Source organism: Pseudorca crassidens, chromosome 17, assembly GCF_039906515.1.
Source record: "Pseudorca crassidens isolate mPseCra1 chromosome 17, mPseCra1.hap1, whole genome shotgun sequence".
NCBI classification, from domain to species: Eukaryota; Metazoa; Chordata; class Mammalia; order Artiodactyla; family Delphinidae; genus Pseudorca; species Pseudorca crassidens.
In genome coordinates this window covers 6,841,606-6,863,454 of record NC_090312.1, presented here as the reverse complement: position 1 = coordinate 6,863,454, position 21,849 = coordinate 6,841,606, and the positions used below count along the sequence as shown (strand labels likewise).

Genomic DNA, 21,849 nt, shown 5'->3' with positions numbered 1-21,849 from the left:
TTCAAATATTTTCTCAGTCCCTTTCTTTTTCTCTTCTTCTTCTGGAACCCTTATAATTCGAATATTGGTGCGTTTAATGTTGTCCCAGAGGTCTCTGAGACTGTCCTCAGTTCTTTTCATTCTTTTTTCTTTATTCTGCTCTGCAGTAGTTATTTCCACTATTTTATCTTCCAGGTCACTTATCCGTTCTTCTGCCTCAGTTATTCTGCTATTGATCCCATCTAGAGTATTTTTCATTTCATTCATTGTGTTGTTCATCATTGTTTGTTTCATCTTTAGTTCTTCTAGGTCCTTGTTAAATGTTTCTTGCATTTTGTCTATTTCCAAGATTTTGGATCATCTTTACTATCATTATTCTGAATTCTTTTTCAGGTACACTGCCTATTTCCTCTTCATTTGTTAGGTCTGGTGCGTTTTTATCTTGCTCCTTCATCTGCTGTGTGTTTTTCTGTCTTCTCCTTTTGCTTATCTTACTGTGTTTGGGGTCTCCTTTTTGCAGGCTGAAGGTTCGTAGTTCCCATTGTTTTTGGTGTCTGTCCCCAGTGGCTAAGGTTGGATCAGTGGGTTGTGTAGGCTTCTTGGTGGAGGGGACTAGTGCCTGTGTTCTGGTGGATAAGGCTGGATCTTGTCTTTCTGGTGGGCTGGTCCACATCTGGTGGTGTGTTTTGGGGTGTCTGTGGACGTATTATGATTTTAGGCAGCCTCTCTGCTAATGGGTGGGGTTGTGTTCCTGTTTTGCTAGTTGTTTGGCATATGTTGTCCAGCACTGTAGCTTGCTGGTCGTTGAGTGAAGCTGGGTGCTGGTGTTGAGATGGAGATCTCTGGGAGATTTTCGCCGTTTGATATTATGTGGAGCTGGGAGGTCTCTTGTTGACCAGTGTCCTGAAGTTGGCTCTCCCACCTCAGAGGCACAGCACTGACTCCTGGCTGCAGCACCAAGAGCCTTTCATCCACACGGCTCCTCAATTTGGGATGATTCGTTGTCTATTCATGTATTCCACAGATGCAAGTTACATCAAGTTGATTGTGGAGATTTAATCCGCTGCTCCTGAGGCTGCTGGAGAGATTTCCCTTTCTCTTCTTTGTTCTCACAGCTCCCGGGGCTCAGCTTTGGATCTGGCCCCGCCTCTGCGTGTAGGTCGCTGGAGGGCGTCTGTTTTTCGCTCAGACAGGACTGGGTTAAAGGAGCCGCTGATTCTGGGGCTCTGGCTCACTCAGGCCGTGGAGAGGGAGGGGCACGGAGTGCGGGGCGGGGCTGCGGCGGCAGAGGCCCGCGTGACGTTGCACGAGCCTGAGGCGCGCCGTGCGTTCTCCCGGGGAAGTTGTTCCTGGATCCCGGGACCCTGGCAGTGGCGGGCTGCACAGGCTCCCAGGAGGGGAGGTGTAGAGAGTGACCTGTGCTCGCACACAGGCTTCTTGGTGGCGGCAGCAGCGGCCTTAGCCTCTCACGCCCGTCTCCGGCGTCTGCGCTTTTAGCCGCGGCTCGCGCCCGTCTCTGGAGCTCCTTTAAGCAGCGCTCCTAATCCCCTCTCCTCGCACAGCAGAAAACAAAGAGGGAAGAAAAAGTCTCTTGCCTCTTCAGCAGCTCCAGACTTTTCCCGGACTCCCTCCCGGCTAGCCGTGGCGCACTAGCTCCCTGCAGGATGTGTTCACGCCGCCAACCCCAGTCCTCTCCCTTTGCTCCTACTGAAGCCCGAGCCTCAGCTTCCAGCCCCGGCGGGGGAGCAGACAAGCCTTTCGGACTGGTGAGTGCCGGTCGGCCCTGATCCTCTGTGTGGGAATCTCTCCCCTTTGTCCTCCGCACCCCTGTTGCTGTGCTCTCCTCTGCGGCTCCGAAGCTTCCCCCCTCCGCCATCCGCCATCCGCCATCTCTGCCCGCGAAGGGGCTTCTGGTGTGTGGAAACTTTTCCTCCTTCACGGCTCCCTCCCACTGGTGCAGGTCCCGTCCCTATCCTTTTGTCTGTTTTTTCTTTTTTCTTTTGCCCTACCCAGGTACGTGGGGAGTTTCTTGCCTTTTGGGAGGTCTGAGGTCTTCTGCCAGCGTTCAGTAGGTGTTCTGTAGGAGTTGTTCCACGTGTAGATGTATTTCTGGTGTATCTGTGGGGAGGAAGGTGATCTCCGCGTCTTACTCTTATGCCATCTTCCCCTGCGGCTACATATTTAATCTTTAAAGAATTAATTTTATCCCTTATTTCTAAGTAAGATACAAGAGTGGCATCTGTGTTACAGTATTAACTCAATCCACCATATGTCAGAACTTGAATCCAGCAATCTCATTTCTTCATCCCAGGAAACTTGTACATCATTATATTTTTATCCACACATCTAATAATGGGACACTTGAGCTTAACAACATTAGGTAATATATCCATGGTCACACAGCTATTAAACAACGAATAAAAAATCTGTGTTCTTTCTATTTTACTGTGTTGCAACTCTGACATATTGCAAGGCAAGGAATCATGTTATAAGGATTTCTGAATAAACATAATATGTAGGTAGGATTATATTCACCAGGAGTCTCTAGATTGCCTATGATAGAAATAGCTCAAACTGTTTAATGGAAAAAATGGCTTATGTATCTGAAAGATCCATTATGGAGTGGCCGCCTCTGTTCTTCTAGCCAGTCCTGATTTTCTCTGCAGTGGCTTTGCTCTTGGGCAAGCTGGTCTAACATAGTAGAGAGATGGCCATAAACTGATTTCAGTCTGCATCTACAGTTGAATAGCTGGAAAGTGTCTCTTTCTCCACACTTCCAGCAAATTCCAAGGGATGTCATTCGTAAGACCAACTTTGGCCAATGGGCACTTTGATGGGTGATAGTGGCGAGGGTAGCTTGTTCCATGGATTAATTCTGAAACCCAGACCAGTGGAGGATCCAACCTCATAACAGTTTTTGGTTTTCAAGTTTACATTGATTAACAGCATTCATCTGGCAGACGAATGAGGACGTGGGAGAAAAGAGGATCAGCCAGAAGGGTGTTGAGTGGGGTCAGGCCAAGACGAGATATAAATTGCTCCCACTATTGGCCAGACCTCGAGGACAAGCTCCTCCCTGCAATGGAAGCTATGTCCCAGAAACACCTCTGTAGCATGGAACAGAAACAAAATTTTTTGTCAGAGAGGTACTGATCTTTGTCACAATAAAACTCGTTGACTGAATTCATAATCTCCATAATCTCAGCACACTTTGTTCCAAGTAAGATTGAGATATGAGAAACTCTGGAGCAGATTCTAGTTCCTGCTTCTCTTTTTTGGTTTCTTTTTTGCTTTTTTTTTTTCTTTTTTGGTTTTTATTCTCAGAATGAAAATTTGGGTAATATTTTTGGATGTGGAGGAAACTGGGAGTCTCAGAAAATGTCAGGAAGAACTGGGCACAGCCAGGGCCCCTCTGAAGAATTTAAAGACTGTCTTAGGGTTGCTACAGTAGCCAATACCTTTCTGGAATGCTTTAAAGTGGCTGGTAATGGTTTCCTGGACCAGACACTTCTTTTCATCTATCTATCATTGCCATATCTTTCTACTTTTTGGAAGATATCAGAAGATAAGGGAAAGGAAGGGAAAGAAATAGAAATAGCTTTTATTGAGCTTCTACAACGTGTGCAGTCCCATAGTAGTTACAATGCATAGATTACCTCATTCAGTTGCTTCAATAACCCCATGGAGGTACATATAAAATAAAATAAAAACTGCAACAATGAGTTAACATTTAAAGAGTTCTTACCATGTACCAGCGTTTTACATGGATGTTCTCCTTTAATCTCCTTGATAACCCAATGAATTTGGATGTACAAGAGGTTAAAAGACGTGTTCAAGATCATTCATGTGGTCAAGAGTAGAGAGCAGGGACTTCCCTGGCGGTCCAGTGGTTAGGACTCCAGGCTTCCATTACAGGGGGCACGGGTTCAATCCCTGGTTGGGGAACTAAGATCCCTCGTGCCACGTGGCGCGGCCGAAAAAAAAAGAGTAGAGAACAGGCAAGAATGGAGGCATGTCTTTAAGAGAGTTAAAAACCAGATTTGGGATTCAGCCAATTCCTACCCTCTCCAAGCAGGCTGGTACCTTTGGTCTTCGGTAACCTCTTTTTGTTACTTGCACGCCCCCAAGTGGAGGAAAACCGAAGGTCACATGGCACTTGAGTGGAATTAGCTGCAACAAAAAGGAATAAATAGCAAGGAGGCACGAACAATATAAGGCAGTGTGCTGGCAGGGAGGGTCCCTGAGAGCCGAGCAGGGGGGGAGAAGCTGCCAACTGTGAGATGCAAGGACAAAGCGCCTTTACTCGGGGTGCGTTGTGCCATGTGGTGTAGGAGCTCTCAGGTGCCATTTGTCTTTGTCTGACTATTATTCCACAATGTCTGTTACAACTTGTTGGTGCCCTGGTACCAGGGTGATAAATCCATGCAGACAGCTCACTAGGCAGGTAGTTTCTGTGTATTTGAAGGAAAAAACATGCATCCTTACGCGATGCGACACACTCACTCTCTAGCTTGGTTTCAGGGCCAAATGTATATGTACATATACAGATACAGGTGTGTGTATACATATGCACACACACAGTGTGTGCGTACATATATGTGTACACGCGTGCATAAGCCTGTATGTTTACAAGTGTACATAGGTACATGTGTGTGAATATTCATAAGTGCATGCACGCATATATATGTGCATGTGTATGCATATATGTGTGTATACACACACACACACACACACACACACATCTTGCATCTCTCAGTTACTCCACTGGGAAAAAAATGCTTTCTTATTCTTAGTAATAACATTCTTTCTGAGGATTGAGAGGTTTGGGTAGTTACTCTTGGCTCAATCATTTTTCCCATCACTCCCGACTTTTAAAAAAAATATAAATTTATTTATTTATCTTTTTATTTTGGCTCCGTTGGGTCTCCGTCGCTGCGCATGGGCTTTCTGTAGTTGCTGCGAGTGGGGACTACTCTTCATTGCGGTGTCTTCTCTTGTTGCGGAGCACAGGCTCTAGGCGCGGGGGCTTCAGTAGTTGTGGCTCACGGGCTGTAGAGCGCAGGCTCAGTAGTTGTGGCTCACGGGCTTTGTTGCTCCACCACATGTGGGATCTTCCCGGACCAGGGCTCGAACCCGGACCAGGGCTCCCCTGCATTGGCAGGCGGATTCTTAACCACTGTGCCACCAGGGAAGTCCCCACTCTCTACTTTTTGATCTAAAAGAGAAAAATACCAGGTGATAGGCTCTTTCAGTCCTTGAGGGAGACAACAGTAATCGTACATTCCTCCAGGCTCTCTGCTCTAATAGTGTTGCCCTTGTAAGTATTAACATATCGTATTAATCAGGGTTCTTCAGAGAGACAGAACCAATAGGAGACAGATAGGTAGATGATAGATATATGATTGATAGATAGATATAGATAGTTTTAAGAGGAGATTTGTTATAGGAACTGGCTCATGGGGTTTTGGAGGTCAAGAAGTCCCACCATCTGCCATCTGCATGCTGGAGAAGGTGGAAACCTGGTGGTACAATTCAGTTCGAGTCTGAAAGCCAAGAATTGGGGCTAGTGGTTTAAGTGCCACTCTGAGTCAGTAAACCCAAGAACCAGGAGTACCGATGTTGATGCCTGAGGGCAGGAGAAGATGGATGGCTCACCTCAAGCACAGAGAGAGAATGGTTTGCCCTTCCTCTGCCTTTTTGTTCTATTTGCCCCCTCAAAGGATTGAATGATGCCCACCCACACAGGGGAGGATCTTCTGCTTTACTCAGTTCACCAATTCAAATGCTAATCTTTTCTGGAAACACCCTCACACACAAACCCAGAAATAATGCCTTACCAGGTACGTGGGCATCACTTAACCCAGTCAAGTAGACACAATAAAAATAACCATCACACATATGCAGTCCTGGTCTGAGGGCAAACCCAACTGGCCAGGGAGAAAATGAAATTTTGTTGAGTCCTTACTGCGTGCCACACGCCAGTCCTTTTAGCTCCCTTATCTTAATAGATCCTGCCAATAACTTTGAGAGGATGATAGAATTCTTCCCATTTATATATTTGGGGAATGAGGCTCTGTCTGACAACTTAAGTAACATGTTTTACATCCTACATCCAGTATATGATGGAGCTAGGATTGAACCCAGCTCTCACTCTCCCAAAGGCTAGAACATTTCCGTTGAGTCTGTGGGTTTCAAACTTTGGTTAACTTCAAAATCACCCACGCAGCCCTCTGAAAATGAAAATCTCTGAGTCCTGCCTTAACCCTGCTGAATCTTACTCTTTTCATAAGGCTCCTTGTCCTTTTCAGAAAAAACAAACGAACGAACAAAACAAATACAGGTCATTAAAAACTCCAGTACCTTAGGAAGGTCAACTTATATATTCTTGAAGCTTCCTTGCAGTCTTCAAATTCTGTATGAGTTATCTATTGCTGTACAACAAATTGCCCCCAGACTTATCAGCTTCGAACAACAAGCATGTATGATCTCACGTGTAATGTGGGTCAAGGCATAACTTCACTGAGTGCCTCTGGCTCAAAGCCTTTCATGAGGTTTCAGTCAAGCTGTCAAGCAATGTGGTCTCCTGTGAAGTCCTGATTTAGAGAAGAGCATTCACTTCCAAGCTCACATACGTGGCTGTTTGTAGACCTTGATCTCTTACCCTGTGGGCCTCTTCACGGGACGCCCACATAGCATGACAGAGGAAGAGATTTCAAAGAGTGAAAGTGCCTAAGCTAGAAGCCACTATCTTTAAAACCTAATAAGGTGCAGCATCCTGTTGGTTCAGCTTTGTTGCATTTGTTAGAACTGGGTCAACAATTCCAGCTCATAGCTAGAGGGAGGGTATTATACAAGGTCATGAGCACAGGGATGATTGAGGGTCACCTTGGAGGCTGCCCATCACAACACGTCTCAGGCTTCCTTGGTGGGGCAGGTGAAGGAAGGATGGAGGCGGGGAGTGGTTTGAACTCCTCTGGAGATTGCCCTGTGACCAATAAACATTTGGATGAAAATAATGTCTGATCCAAATTGTTTTATCTTTGCAAAAGCAGATTTGCAACATAATTAGATTTGATAGTCTCTGCTTAAAAAATTTAAATAATAATGAAATATTGATTATTAACTATCTACATGCTATATTCTAAACTCTTTAGAGAAACAGTAAAGATGTGGTTATGATTACTCTTATGGCCTGCTCTTTCATTATTGCCCCTTTTTTTTTGCTGGTTGGTAGAATACCGAAAAGCATCAGACTTGGGGGTAGAAAGCTTCCAGCTTTGACTCTGCCATTTTTGCCTCATTTTCCTAAGCCTCAGCTTCCTCACATGTAAAAGGAGAATCAAGTCCCTTGTTTTACCCACCTCACAGGATTGTAAAGAGGATAATAATATAAAATAAACTATCCAATCAACTAGTCTATGACAAAGGAAGCAAGGATATACAATGGAGAAAAGACAGGCTCTTCAATAAGTGGTGCTGGGAAAACTAGACAAGTACATGTAAAAGAATGAAATTAGAACACTCCCTAACACCATACACAAAAATAAACTCAAAATGGATTAGAGACCTAAATGTAAGAACAGATACTATAACACTGTTAGAGGAAAACATAAGAAGAACGCTCTTTGACATAAATCACAGCAAGATCTTTTTTTTTAAACATCTTTATTGGAGTATAATTGCTTACAGTGGTGTGTTAGTTTCTGCTTTATAACAAAGTGAATCAGCTATACATATACATATATCCCCATATCTCCTCCCTCTGGCATCTCCCTCCCACCCTCCGTATCCCACCCCTCTAGGTGGTCACAAAGCACAGAGCTGATCTCCCTGTGCTATGTGGCTGCTTCCCACTAGCTATCTATTTTACATTTGGTAGTGTATATATGTCCATGCCACTCTCTCAGGAGAGGGTGTGGAGAAAACGGAACCCTCTTGCACTGTTGGTGGGAATGTAAATTGATACAGCCACTATGAAGGACAGTATGGAGGTTCCTTAAAAAACTACAAATAGAACTACCATATGACCCAGCAATCCCACTACTGGGTATCTACCCAGAGAAAACCATAATTCAAAAAAGACACATGCACCCTAATGTTCATTACAGCACTATTTACAATAGCCAGGTCATGGAAGCAACCTAAATGTCCATCAACAGACGAATAGATAAAGAAGATGTGGCACATATATACAATGGAATATTACTCAGCCATAAAAAGGAACAAAATTGGGTCATTTGTAGAGACGTGGATGGACCTAGAGATTGTCGTACAGAGTGAAGGAAGTCAGAAAGAGAAAAACAAATATCGTATATTAACGCATATATGTGGAACCTAGAAAAGTGGTACAGATGAACCGGTTTGCAAGGCAGAAATAGAGACACAGATGTAGAGAGCAAACGTATGGACACCAAGCGGGGAGAGCGGCAGTGGGGGGGGCTGGTGGTGGGATGAACTGGGAGATTGGGATTGACATGTATACACTGATGTGTATAAAATGGATGACTAATAAGAACCTGCTGTATAAAAATAAATAAAATAAAATTATAAATAAATCTGAAAGCATTTTGTGAAGAATTTATCGTAGTAGAGAGAGTGGCGTGTAGTATGTAGTGGTTGTGGTAACAGAATCAAATGTAATGTCTCTTCTGGCAAAAGTATCCCTCAGATGTGTATACATCTCTCCATCCAGGAGTCTTGTGCTGGTTCCATTACCTAGAGGTTTCTTTTCTTTGTTTCGCTTCCTGTTGTTACAGACCGGTTGAAAAAGGATCACCCAGTCACATCCTACTCCTTGGATTAGAATTCATCTTTGAGCAGCTTTACTTTGTTTAGAAGTAGCATGCTACTTTGTTCCGGCAGGCTTACATCCTGGTGTCCTGTGTTACGTCTCTACCTGATTGTGCACATCCACGGTGCAGGGGCTGTCTCTCACGCATTTTGGTATGTCCGTAATCCCTTATAAAATTAAATATACTCTACTTCATTTCAGTAAGCTTTGGGAGTAGATAATAAAAACTGAAACCTGAGAGAGGTTAAAGGAGTCATATTAATTTCTGAATTTACCAGCATCGAACAAAGGTATGCACACAGGAGGCACACAATCTTTTTGTTGCTATTGTCTTGTGCAGACACAGTGATGGTCAAGATGGTTTCTGTTTGGGGGAAACCCATGTTGTCCTCTCTTCTTCACCATGCCTAGCGACTTCTTCTTCTTTTTTTTTTTTTTTTTAAAGATTTTTATTTTATATTGGAGTAGAGTTGATTAACAATGTTGTGTTAGTTTCAGGTGTACTGCAAAGTGATTCAGTTATACATATACATGTATCTATTCTTTTTCGGATTCTTTTCCCATTTAGGTTATTACAGAATATTGAGCAGAGTTCCCTGCGCTATACAGTAGGTCCTTATTGGTTACCTATTTTTTTAAGTTTTTTAAAAATTAATTAATTAATTAATTAATTTTGGCTGTTTTGGGTCTTCGTTGCTGTGTGCAGGCTTTCTCTAGTTGTGGCGAGCGGGGGCTACTCTTCATTGCGGTGCATGGGCTTCTCATTGCAGTGGCTTCTCTTGTTGCAGAGCACGGGCTCTAGGCGTGGGCTTCAGTAGGTGCGGCACGTGGGCTCAGTGGTTGTGGCTCACGGGCTCTAGAGCGCAGGCTCGGTAGTTGTGGCACACGGGCTTAGCTGCTCCGCGGCATGTGGGATCTTCCTGGACCAGGGCTTGAACTCGTGTCCCCTGCAGGCAGATTCTTAACCACTGCACCACCAGGGAAGTCCCTGGTTATCTTTTTTAAATATAGCAGTGTATATATATGTTATTCCCAAACTCCCAATCTATCCCTGTCCCCACTCCACCCCCTTTCCCCTTTGGTAACCATAAGTTTGTTTTCTAAGTCTGTGAGTCTGTTTCTGTTTTGTAAATAAGTGTATTTATTCCATTTTTTTTTAAGATTCTGCATATAAGCTATATCATATGATATGTCTTTCTCTGTCTGACTTACTTCACTTAGTATGATCATCTCCAGGTGCACCCATGTTGCTGCAAATGGCATTATTTCATTCTTTTTAATGGCTGAGTAATATTCCATTGTATATATATGTACCACATCTTCTTTACCCATTCATCTGTCGATGGATACTTAGGTTGCTCCCATGTCCTGGCTGTTGTAAACAGCACTGCAGCGAACACTGGTGTGGCCTAGCATCTTCCTGTTACCTGATGCCCCAACCTCCGTGGACTGATCCTGGCAAGTAGCTGGCAGTATGTCTAGATGTGCATCCACACACAAGCTTCTGTTTTCCTTGTACTCCAGGGCAGACAACTGAACTTGCTTCTTCATTTCAGGCTTTATTTAGATTTGTTAACATGACTTTGGATGCTTTCATGGACTTTGCCTTTGGAAATGCAGCCTCTGTTAATTCTCCTTTGATTGTGCGTCTCCCAAGCTGCAGTTTGAGGCGCCATCTTGCCTCCACCACCTGATTTCTCCACCACGTCAGGTCCTAGTCCAGCAGGAGATTCAACTACATGCGTGGTACAGACTTCATAGAGGTACTTCGTACTAATTTGTTCTCTTTCCTCTCAACCCAGCCCTAGGAGTGGATGAAACTATTAGACTGTGAATGTTTTGAATTAACTTACTTAATTATGAAGAGCCCCTTAAACTTTCCCTTTAAATCTAATTCAGGCTTCTCTTTCCAGACTGATTCAATTAAGATTCATTTTAACTGTGGAGCCCTGTCTTCCTAATTGTTCTTTTTAAGTCCTTTAAAAGACATGTATCAAATTCCCAAGTGCTGTCTGCCTTCTCAGTTTACCTCCAATTCCTTACTTAATGAAGCTGAAAAGAGTGGGTGATTACATTGTTCCTCTATTTTTATTGGACCTGCCCAGGAGAATTTGTCCCATTCTGCTGAAATACTACTAACTTGAAATTTTCACAAAGACTTAAGAAACATTCTGCATATGTATAGGATGTGGGAGAGTTATGCCCAATGATTTTTTTAATTAAAAATATATTAATGGAAAAGAATGTAAAAAGACTGTATATATGTGTATAACTGAGTCACTTTGCTGTACAGCAGAAATTAGCACAACATTGTAAATCAACTATACTTCAATTAAAAAAAACCCACCATGCCACAGTTAAAAGAAAAACAGCAAATAAAAAATTCCAGAGCAAGTGTTTTAGCTCCTAATACGAAAACAAACAAAACAAAATAAAACAAAATATATTAAGTGCCCATTATATGCCAGACACTCCTCAACATGCTTTTATTTCAATGGTGAAAAAGACAGCTGTGGTACTTGCCTTTGGTCCTCACGTCAGTCCAGTGAGAAAGATGCTGGGGCAGGTGGTGGTCCTATGATGCGATACATGTTGTGCTAGAGATACGCCCAGAAGATTGTGTTGGCAAAGAGACGTGACACTTCTTTCTGCTTAGGGAAGAGGTATCACGAAAGACTTCCTGGAGGAGGTGACACTTATGCTCGTCCAGAAAGATGAATACGAATATAAAATATCCAGAAGGATTAATTGGACATCATTCAGTTGCTAAGTAGAGATACCAAAAAGAATAAGTTTAAGCACAAAGAAAGAAGTTATTGACTGCCACAAGTGAGGGGTTCAAGGGACTGCCCAGGTATGGGTGGAATCCCGATCTAGACAATGTCTACAATTCTCTTGTTCTTACACATATATTTTATTTTCTTGTTTGTTTCTCTAGAATTTTTCTCCCATTTAGGCAAGTGGAATACGCTAAGCTGATCCAGGCTTGCATGGTCCTTGTACAAATGGGTACTCTGCCAGGGTCCACGTCAGTTCCCCAGAAAAGGACACTGCATGGTCCTGTTTGGGCCACATTCCTATTCTCTTACTCACTCATGTGTTCAGTCATCCACTGTAGTTAATTAGAAGCACCGTTCTCGAGTTCATCTCTGGACACTGAAATCTGTGCACCCAGGTCAGCCTGAATCACGAGACTCCCATGAGGTTGGGGAGACCAGCTATATTATTAGCATTCCCACCATGCTGGAGAAAGGAATCCCTTTAAAAATATTTCTGGACAGATTAAAAATGGTGCTATATGTGTTACACCATGCAAAGATAAGGGGGGTCGTCCTGTATGAAGTCCTAGAGTTAGAGCCATCGGGGTCCATTAGGGTAATGCCTGCACACTTCCAGATGCACAGGAATCGCCCGTGGATACTGATTCAAGGTGGATTTGGATTCAGTAAATCTGGGGTGGAGCCTGAGACTCTGTAGCTCCCTGCTGAGCTGATACAGCTGGTCCGTGGACTATGCTTTGAGCAGCAAGGCATCAGTAATCCAAGTCATTTAACATGGTTGGAGTTTAGGTGACAAGAAAGGGTCAAGTGGTAAAGGAGACGAGAGAGCTGAGAACCCCAGAAGGCCTGGACCCTCAAGGCCCTTGTTCAGTTATTCTCCATTTGCCTGATAGCTCCATTTCTCGCCTTACTTGGTGCCCTGGGAGGCTGCCCTGGTGGACTACATCATCTGTGCAGCGTTTCTAGTTTCTAGTTGCTGGTGGGAGGCACCGGCAGATGATGAGAGTAAAAGTGGCCACAGTATTTGCTCTCACTGTTCTGTCCTTGTCGGACCAGAGCCTGGGTAGCAGCTGGTGCTTCTACCTATGGCCACAGCTCCCAGGCAGAGATGGTTCCCCTGCAGCTCCCATCAGGTTCTGGAACACTGCGCCCTCGCCCTGGCCCTGGATCCAGGGGTGGTGGCTGGTTCCAGCTGTGGTTGGTTCCTGGGTGAACATCCCCCCTTGATGTTGTCTGAGCCCTGCTGGAGTGTGCCGTCTGTTCTCTGCTGGGACTCTCTGATGCACCTCTCATGCCATGTCTGTAAAATGGGCTAATAATGGCTATGCTGCCTGGCTCTTATGAGATTTACAGAAAACAGTTTATCGAATGTGCCCGCCGTGGTGCCTGGACGTGTGGACTCTTCACAGTTGAACACTAGAAAGGCTCATTGCTTCTCAGTGTTCACACACTCCTTAGACAGTGTCATTCACCCTTCTCCTGAGAATGTGCTGTTGGGACCCTTAGACTCTGGCCCCCAGGCCACAGCTGGTCAGGCTAGAGGTAAGTCAGGAGCCCAAACTAGGCCAATCGGCCTCTGCCTGCAGGGAATCTGGAGTCCAGGTCTCGGAGCCTTGTAGGACTCTGTCGTGCTCTTCATCTGGAAGACCATGTAAAGCGATGGATGTGAGGCCTCGCTTGTTTTCAGAGCAGGTAAGGAAGTGGGGAAGAATGAGGAGGAGAGATTAAAAGGTAAGGGGAGAGAGAGGGGGAGAGAGGGAGAGGCACCTTGGTGTCTGATTGATTTATATTTTGTTTGTTTTTGCGGTATGCGGGCCTCTCACTGTTGTGGCCTCTCCCGTCGCGGAGCACAGGCTCCGGACGTGCAGGCCCAGCGGCCATGGCTCACGGGCCCAGCTGCTCCGCGGCACGTGGGATCTTCTCGGACCAGGGCACGAACCCGTGTCCCCTGCACCGGCAGGCGGACTCTCAACCACTGCGCCACCAGGGAAGCCCGGCGTCTGATTGATTTATTCCTATTTCTAATGCCTCCTGAGGTCTAGCTTCCTTTGCAGGACGTGAGACTTTCCCAGCACCCTCAAGGCTTTGTGAGTGACCGTCTACACAGACAAGTGGGTGATGTGGTCATTTTCCCTTGAACCCCGTGGCAAAGGAGTAGCCCCCTAAACAGAACCTCTGTTGGGTTAGGAAGGAATAAGGGATAGCTGGCAAAGCAGAAACCAAGGCTAGTTAGAGTGAAGCAAGCACGTAATTCAGTGTAATTCGAGCGCTCAAGAAACAGTCACTTCCCTGGGGTTTTTCCTGGGATGTTTACTGGCCCCCTCCCGAGCAGAATGGAAAAAACTACAAGAGCAAGTTCTCTGACTCAAAGGGCCAACTTGTCATTTCTCAGCATTCCTGTGATTTTGTGTTCAGCCAGCTCCAGTTCAAAGTGAATCTGCCTTTGGGCACAAAAATTCAGCTCCAGGTTTGTGAGCGTGAAGTGTAGCTGCTCATCCAGCCCTGACTGTCCGTCACCCCTGATGTCAGTGTTCTGACAGCATGTCTGGAGCCCCAGCCTGCTTGCTGGCGAAGCCGCTCAGCTTCTCCAACATCACCGAGGACTCTCAGGGCGGGAAGAGGGCTCGTATCCTGCCTTCCGATGTTCTCTCGCGATCTTTGTTTTTCTTGACTTTGCCATCACTCTGCTTCCCCGATGGCCTTCAGAAACTGCTGTGCACTCTCTGTCTTGCTTTTTTTCCAAATGGAGAATATTCACGTGACTTAACACTTTCCAGAATTACTAACATGAAGCCACTGGATGCAACAACCTTTCCCTGAGTGCTGAGGATGTTGGAGGATGATTATGGCTCAGAGTAGAACAGGTGAGACATTGCAATAGGCTGGGCCGGGACGCATACGCCCCCGTGAGCGCTCATTGGCTGTCTTTCTCCACATGACCTGGCTGATCTTCCTGCTATTGGTGCCAGCCTTTTACCCTTTACCCTTTACCTTCAGCCCTTGCTGGGCCTGTACTCCTCTTGTTCAGCTGCCCTGGGGATCTTCAAAATCCTGTTTGGAGAACAGAGACCCGATGGGTTTGTGATGCAGAAGAATCCCCTCCTTAGGTATATACCTCAGATCAGCGTCCGGCTCTCACTTTGCACTTGGAAAGATACCTGTTCGCGAGCTTTTCCTAAACAAAGAACAATTGTCTTCCTGAGAGCATTCTTCTGTCCTCCTAAAGCCAAGCGTCTAAGCTACAGCCAGCTTTAAAAATCCAACACATCCGGGGCGCACAGACACACACAGGCCCAGGACGTCCCGCTTTTTGCTCCCTGTAGTATGCGTGGCTTCCAGTCACTTCCCTTCCAGCTTTAGTTTCTCATGAATTGATGAATGAAAAGCAAAGGTGCTGTCAACAACCAGTAACTGTGCTCCGTCCACCAACAGAATGGAGTAGTGTGTCAATCAGGCGGTGATCTTATGCCCCGACTAGGACATACCACCACCTAGGCCCCCGTATCTCAAGGGAAATTGAACAAGATTTAGTGGGTGGATTCTTCCAGAGGAAGGAAGAAATGCCCTCGCATTCCCGGGCTTAGTTAGCTTGCTTGCTTGTTTTGTTGTCAGGCCCTCAGTTTTCCCAGGTTTTTACATCAAGACATATATTCATGTCTTTACTGTGAGCCAGTTACGAACCAATCAACTAGACAGAATCAGGTGAGCAACGTACACACAACTTTAGCCTCACCATCCTGGAGGGCCAGGGAACGGGTGATAAGTTGGCTCTGACCCATTCCTTATACTGGTTCCAGCTCTCCCCCCCCCATCTTCATTCTCTTACTTTTTACCCTCAGTGCACTTTAGTGTGGGTCCTGAGTGCTGCTACATATTCTGGTTACAGCTTTGACTATTTTCCACCCTAATTTGGGTTCTCCCTTTGCCAGTGTCTCCTGAACCTACAGAAGAGTTTGATTAGTCCCCAGCATCCACTTACCTTGGTGTTATTTTCCTTCCAACGTGGTTTTCTCCATCTGTAGGGTCAGAGCTGGACATCTGTTTCCTGAGCTATCCAGATGTACCCAACTATCCAAAGAGTCCTTGGCCCCAAATGGAGAGATTATTAGAACAGCATGTCAGGTTTCCTTCTGTCACTGCCCTTCTAGGTCTGCCAAAGCATCTCTTTCTTGTTTTATTTTTGTTTTTAATTTTTTGGCCGCACCACACGGCATGTGGGATCTTAGTTCTCCGACCAGGGCTTGAACCCAGGTCCCCTGCATTGGGAGAGCAGAGTCTTAACCACTGGACTGACAGGGAAGTCCCTCTTTCTTGGTTTTAACCTCTGCTGGAATCATGCCTTTCACTGAATTCTACACTAATGTCACATCGTAAGTGTGGCTGTGGTTAATGGAGATTATGATATTTATTGCAACTCAAACATATATCTGACTTTATCCTCTGAGTACTTAGTAGGATTACACATCCCTTCTCCTTTGAAGTTAAACATGTGACTAATTTCAGCCAACAAAATGAAGCAAAAGTGAAGAGCTTTGCTTCATGGAAGGAAGTCTAAGAACTTGGGTACAATTTGCATTGTGCTAGTCCTCTGTGATGACAACGTAAGCCCATGTGGGAGGAGAGCCTCTTATGGCCTATATGCCTGGCCGACTGTGGTTTGGGTCATGTAGCCTAAGAGAGAAATAACTCCCCTCTTTTTTAAAGTACCGTAATGTGAGATTGCTTGTTGCTGCAGTATAACCTTGCCTTATCCTGACTAATACAGTGATTGCATCCTCTCTCCGGGCTCTAGTTTATTCATTTGTAAAAGGATGTAGTTGGACAAATTATCACTTAAGTTTCTTTCATCTCCGACATTCGAGGACTCTACATCTTATCTGACAGTATCCAGGCAAGAGCGGTGGCCCGTTAGTTGTTCCTCTTGGAATGTTTCCATGAAGCTCATGAATGATTAAGATATGTGTCTGGATAACACCCAGTGGCAATAGAAGTGAGACAGCTGGCTAAACAATTGTAAACTCTAATCAGGGTGTGTACTCCAGATGCTCAAATATTATTGTCAAATGTCCAAATAAATGCCCATCACAATTTGGATGCTGAGATTTTTCTTTTTCTTAACATGATTTTTACTGGCTGTCAAACTTATTTGTGGAAAGCCCATAATGCAAGTGTCACATTGTTTTATTACGGACATATGAGCATTGTGGGAAGTGTTTATGAAACCAAACATGCAGGAGAGATAAATAATACACCAATAAAATACCAGAATCACAAGAGCAATTTTTTCAAGGGGAAGCACCTTATCATTGAAACAATTTTTTAATAATATTTACAAATATGGTTGACTATGTTTTCTTTATGCTTAATATCAGTTATTATTATTTTTTTAAAATTTATTTTATTTATTTATTGTTAGCTGTGTTGGGTCTTTGTTGCTGCGTGGGCTTTTCTGTAGTTGCGGCGAGCGGGGGCTACTCTTCCTTGCGGTGCGCAGGCTTCTCATTGCGGTGGCTTCTCTTGTTGCTGAGTATAGGCTCTAGGCGTGCGGGCTTCAGTAGTTGTGGCTCGTGGGCTCTAGAGTGCAGGCTCAGTGGCTGTGGTGCACGGGCTTAGTTGCTCTGGGGCATGTGGGATCTGCCTGGACCAGGGCTTGAACCCGTGTCCCCTGCATTGGCAGGCGGATTCTTAACCACTGTGCCACCAGGGAAGCCCTATTATTATTTTTTGACTAAGGAAGAGTAACATGGAGAAAATCTATTTACAGACTTCCTTGATTTATTTTACAGCAGATTCCATGCAGAAATTTTGGAATCAGACTGACTGACTTAGAATTTTGATTTTGCCATTGTTCATAATGTGACTTAAGCTCTCTGAGTCTTACTTTCTTGATTTGTAAAATGAAGATGCTGTTAGTTATATTTCACAATAAATTGCGGATAAAATTAGAGTATGCATATATAGTCATTAGTGGAGCAATACTGATATCATCCTTGCTGTTATCATTGTGCTCATAGAAAAGACATACATACTGGCCTCTGATGACTTCATACGGCATTGATAACACACTTCAACATTATCAGAGTCTACTGACATCAAACAGCCACAAGGTAAGATTAACTGCCCTTAATGCTGCACTCTGTCATTTTCAAGATGACTTCACCCACAGATTATCACAGGGGCTTTCTCATAAAACCCAGCTTAGTGAGTTAATCAACCTGCGGGAGGTATTAGAGGACAGAATGGATGTACATTTCAAAGGAGCTTTAGCCCTAAATCGTCCCAAATCACATGTCTGAACAGTTTTCTTCTCCATCGCAGTTAACCTGTTGGTCACAATTTATTGAACAGCTGTTACCTACTTCGGTTCTGGAATAATCCTTGCCATCCATCTCTCGTCAGTTTAACAAATGCTTCCCTCTCTTCCTAAGGTTCTCTGTGAAAGGGAAGGGACTTCATTTCACTTGTAAAGATTTAAGTGTTTGAATGGTGGTTATCTTCCAGAATTTAAAAGAAATCCCATTCTTTGAAAAAAGAATCAAGAAGTATCAATATGTATCATGGGTAAATTTTATCTGGCATCAAAATAGTATAATAATAGCTAATAATTATTGAGTTCTTCCTGTTTGCCAAGCACTGCTATGTGCTTTACACAGAGAAATCATAATTGCCCTGTGAGTTTCTGTCTAGTGGTATCCTTTTCATTTAAAGTTTATTTTTATGAGGTGACATTGGTTACAGCATAAGTTCCACGTGCACAACATCATTTTTCTACTTCTGTACATGCTACAGCATGCTCACCACCAAAATTTTTGTTCCCATCAAAAGCACCATATGGGGCTTCCCTGGTGGCGCAGTGGTTGAGAGTCCGCCTGCCGATGCAGGGGACACGGGTTCGTGCCCTGGTCCGGGAGGATCCCACATGCCGTGGAGCGGCTGGGCCCGTGAGCCATGGCCGCTGGGCCTGTGCGTCCAGAGCCTGTGCTCCGCAACGGGAGAGGCCACAACAGTGAGAGGCCCGTGTACCGCAAAAAAAAAAAAAAAAAAAAAAGCACCATATGGTACACCCCCTTTACCTGTTTCACCTCCTCCTTAACCCTTTCACTTCTGGTAACCACTACTCTGTTCTCTGCATCTATGTGTTTGCTTTTGTTTGGTTTGGTTTGTTCGTTTATTTAGTTTTGTTGTTGTTGCTTATATTCCACACATGAGAGAAGCAAAATTTCATCTTTCTTTATGGCTGAGTAGTATTCCACTATATATAAATATATGTTATCCTTTTATCCATTGATGGGCGCTTAGGTTGTTTGCAAATCTTGGCTATTGTAAATAATGCTGCAATGAACTTAGAGGTGCGTATATCTTTCTGAATTAGTGTTTTCATATCCTTGGGATAGATACACAGAAGTGGGATATCTGAATCATATGGTAGTTCTATTCTTAATTTTTTTGAGGAATCTCCATAATGTTTTCTGTAGTCATTGACCAATTTATATTCCCACCAACAGTTTGTAAGGGCTCCCTTTTCTCCACACCCTCACCAAGACTTGTCATTTTCTGCCTTTTTGATCATATCCATCCTAACAGGTGTGAGGTGATATCCCACTATGGTTTTTTTGGGGTTTTTTTGCGGTACGCGGGCCTCTCACTGTTGTGGCCTCTCCCGTTGCGTAGCACGGGCTCTGGACGCACAGGCTCAGCGGCCATGGCTCATGGGCCCAGCCGCTCCGCGGCATGTGGGATCCTCCCAGACCTGGGCCCCTACATCGGCAGGTGGACTCTCAATCACTGCGCCACCAGGGAAGCCCCCCACTATGGTTTTGATTTGCATTTCCCTGATTATTAGTGATGTTGAACATCTTTGCGTGTGCCTGTGGGCCATCTGTATGTCTTCTTTGAAGACATGTCCATTCTGCTCCTCTGCCCACTTTTTATCTTCTTTTTAAAACTGTGGAAAGAGTTCAGTGGGTTTGGGCAACCCCCCTAAGATCTTTTAGCTGGTAAGTGAAGAGTTGATATTCAAAACCAGATTGGCTGACTCTGTAGTTTGCACTTTAATCCCTGTGTACACTTCGGTCCCAAATGTAAGAGATGCTCCATGATGGAAGCAGAGGAAACAGCCAAATCCAGTCCAGGTGCCTGGGCTGCATCATCAGACTTGGACTATATATAACGAATCATATATCAATACATAGTAAGATACACATTACATTATATTATATATACTGAGATACACATATATCTCACTATGCTATAACTTTTTCATCTTAAGAAATGAATAGAAGATACTGAATGATTGGTGCATCTCTGAACTCTTGAGTATAAGGTGACTGCTGGCTTTTTTAGAGGAAGCACACAATTTATAGGTAATTCATTAGCTGTAAGTTCTTTCTTGGTTGCCTACTTTCAAGTATTTTTCAAGTGTCTTTTCTTACTGCAGTATAAACTCATGAAGGCTAAAATTTTGGGTCTGTTTTATTTGCTTATTTGTCACTGTGCTAAAATAGTGCTCTGTATGCGTTCAGTAAATATTTGCTGACTAAATAAATACATTGTCTCGAGCTCTTCCTGTTTGTAGCATCTGCTAACTGTCCCGCTTAGTGGTTGCTGTCCTCTTGTGGTTTTTCATTTCTGACTATGAGCTCACTTTCAGTGGGTGTTAAGTCTGTTGGAGAATTATCTGGGCCCCCATTTGCGGAGCATTCATTTAGACAGATTTGTGTCTATATCTGCTTCAGAGAATTGGGAGAGTATGATTTCATTGATCCTAGAGCAGTTTTAAAATACTTATTTAATATGCAGACCATATACTCTTACAGGGCGGGCCTGAGTTTTGCGTATCAGGCATGACTGTATGCTTTCTCCCTTCTTTCTTTGGCCAGCGGATAGAGTTTCTGTTCTGTTTCACATAAAGACTGGGCATTCGTACTTTTCTCTAACAGGTAGCTCTCATGTGCACAGGAACCCTGGCTGGTACTTCATGACCTTTTCTGATGCTAAAGATCTCTCCCCCAGGCATGGAATTGCAGATTTGGTCCTGATTCTCCCATAAATCCTTTAGGTTTGTCATCTCATTGCCAATGTGTTTGCTCTTCATCCCTTTATTGGATTAACCTCACTTTATGTATGAAAAAATAATAAATTTTGGTTAGGTTTTATCCAGCATTCTATTTGTTTTAGCTTGGAGATAGAGAATTCTTATGTCAGCTCAGTCTGTTATATTGAATAGAAATCCTCAGCAGCACTGTGCATAATGAAAGTCTTGCTGGGGATAATAGTATTAAAATTGTCAGTTTTCTTATTAGTTCCCACCTCAATTCAACGCTGTTCTCATGATGGCTGGGGCTGTGTTCTACCCCTGGAGCACAGCACTGCACTCAGCACATTATAGGTCACAGGAAGTGTTGACAATTGGGTGAATCAGCATTCATGCATTCATTTTCTTTCATTCTTTACCCATTTTCTGATTCCCTACGCCTCCCTCCATTATGGCTTTAGTACCTGCTGCCCCTGCCCCCGTCCCAGCAGACTCCGGGATATGACCCAAGGCCTTGAGTATTTTTATTCAACTTTTTCTGTTTTTCCCCCAAACTAATATTCAAGGTACCATCTACTCCTGCTGCACCATGAGTGTACCTCCCCACAACTTTCGTTCTTTTCTAGAATAACCTGTGGCTTGGAATGACCTCCAAGCAAACTGGATTCTGAATTAGAGCGGGGTGCAGAGAATACAGTGTCTAGGTTGTATGGGATATAAAGGGTGAATGGCAAAAGGTGAGTCCAGACAACAGTTAGGAATAGACAAACCATGCCTAGGATGGAAATTCTAAGGGTAAGGTATTAGATGTATCTTGAGGGCACTGGGAATTTGGGGCTTATGCACAGAGAAGGAAACTAGAGTCTAGTTATTAGGACTGGGATATAGAGTTAAAGCTAATGTGGCAGAAAATGAGTTGACAACAGAGGTAACTAGTGTGTGTGTGTACACATGTGTGCATGTACACATCCTGCTTGAGGCAAGAAGTTAAAACACACACACACGTATACATATATAAATACATATATTTTTTCTTTTTTTTTTTTGCGGTACGCGGGCCTCTCACTGTTGTGGCCTCTCCCGTTGCGGAGCACAGGCTTCAGACACGCAGGCTTAGCGGCCATGGCTCACGGGCCCAGCCGCTCCGTGGCATGTGGGATCTTCCCGGACCAGGGCATGAACCCGTGTCCCCTGCATCGGCAGGCGGACTCTCAACCACTGCGCCACCAGGGAAGCCCTATTTTTTCTTTTAAGATTTTGAGATT

At 44.3% G+C, this 21,849-nt stretch overlaps 1 long non-coding RNA gene across 1 annotated transcript in view; it reads left to right on the top strand.

Moving 5' to 3' along the window:
* The window catches only part of LOC137210481 (uncharacterized), a 35,190-nt gene extending 17,532 nt beyond the window's left edge, over positions 1-17,658 (top strand). The window contains exon 3 of the long non-coding RNA XR_010936566.1: positions 17,565-17,658. This is a non-coding gene — a long non-coding RNA (uncharacterized lncRNA). The remainder of the gene's footprint in view (positions 1-17,564) is intronic.
* The last annotated feature ends 4,191 nt before the right edge of the window (positions 17,659-21,849 follow it).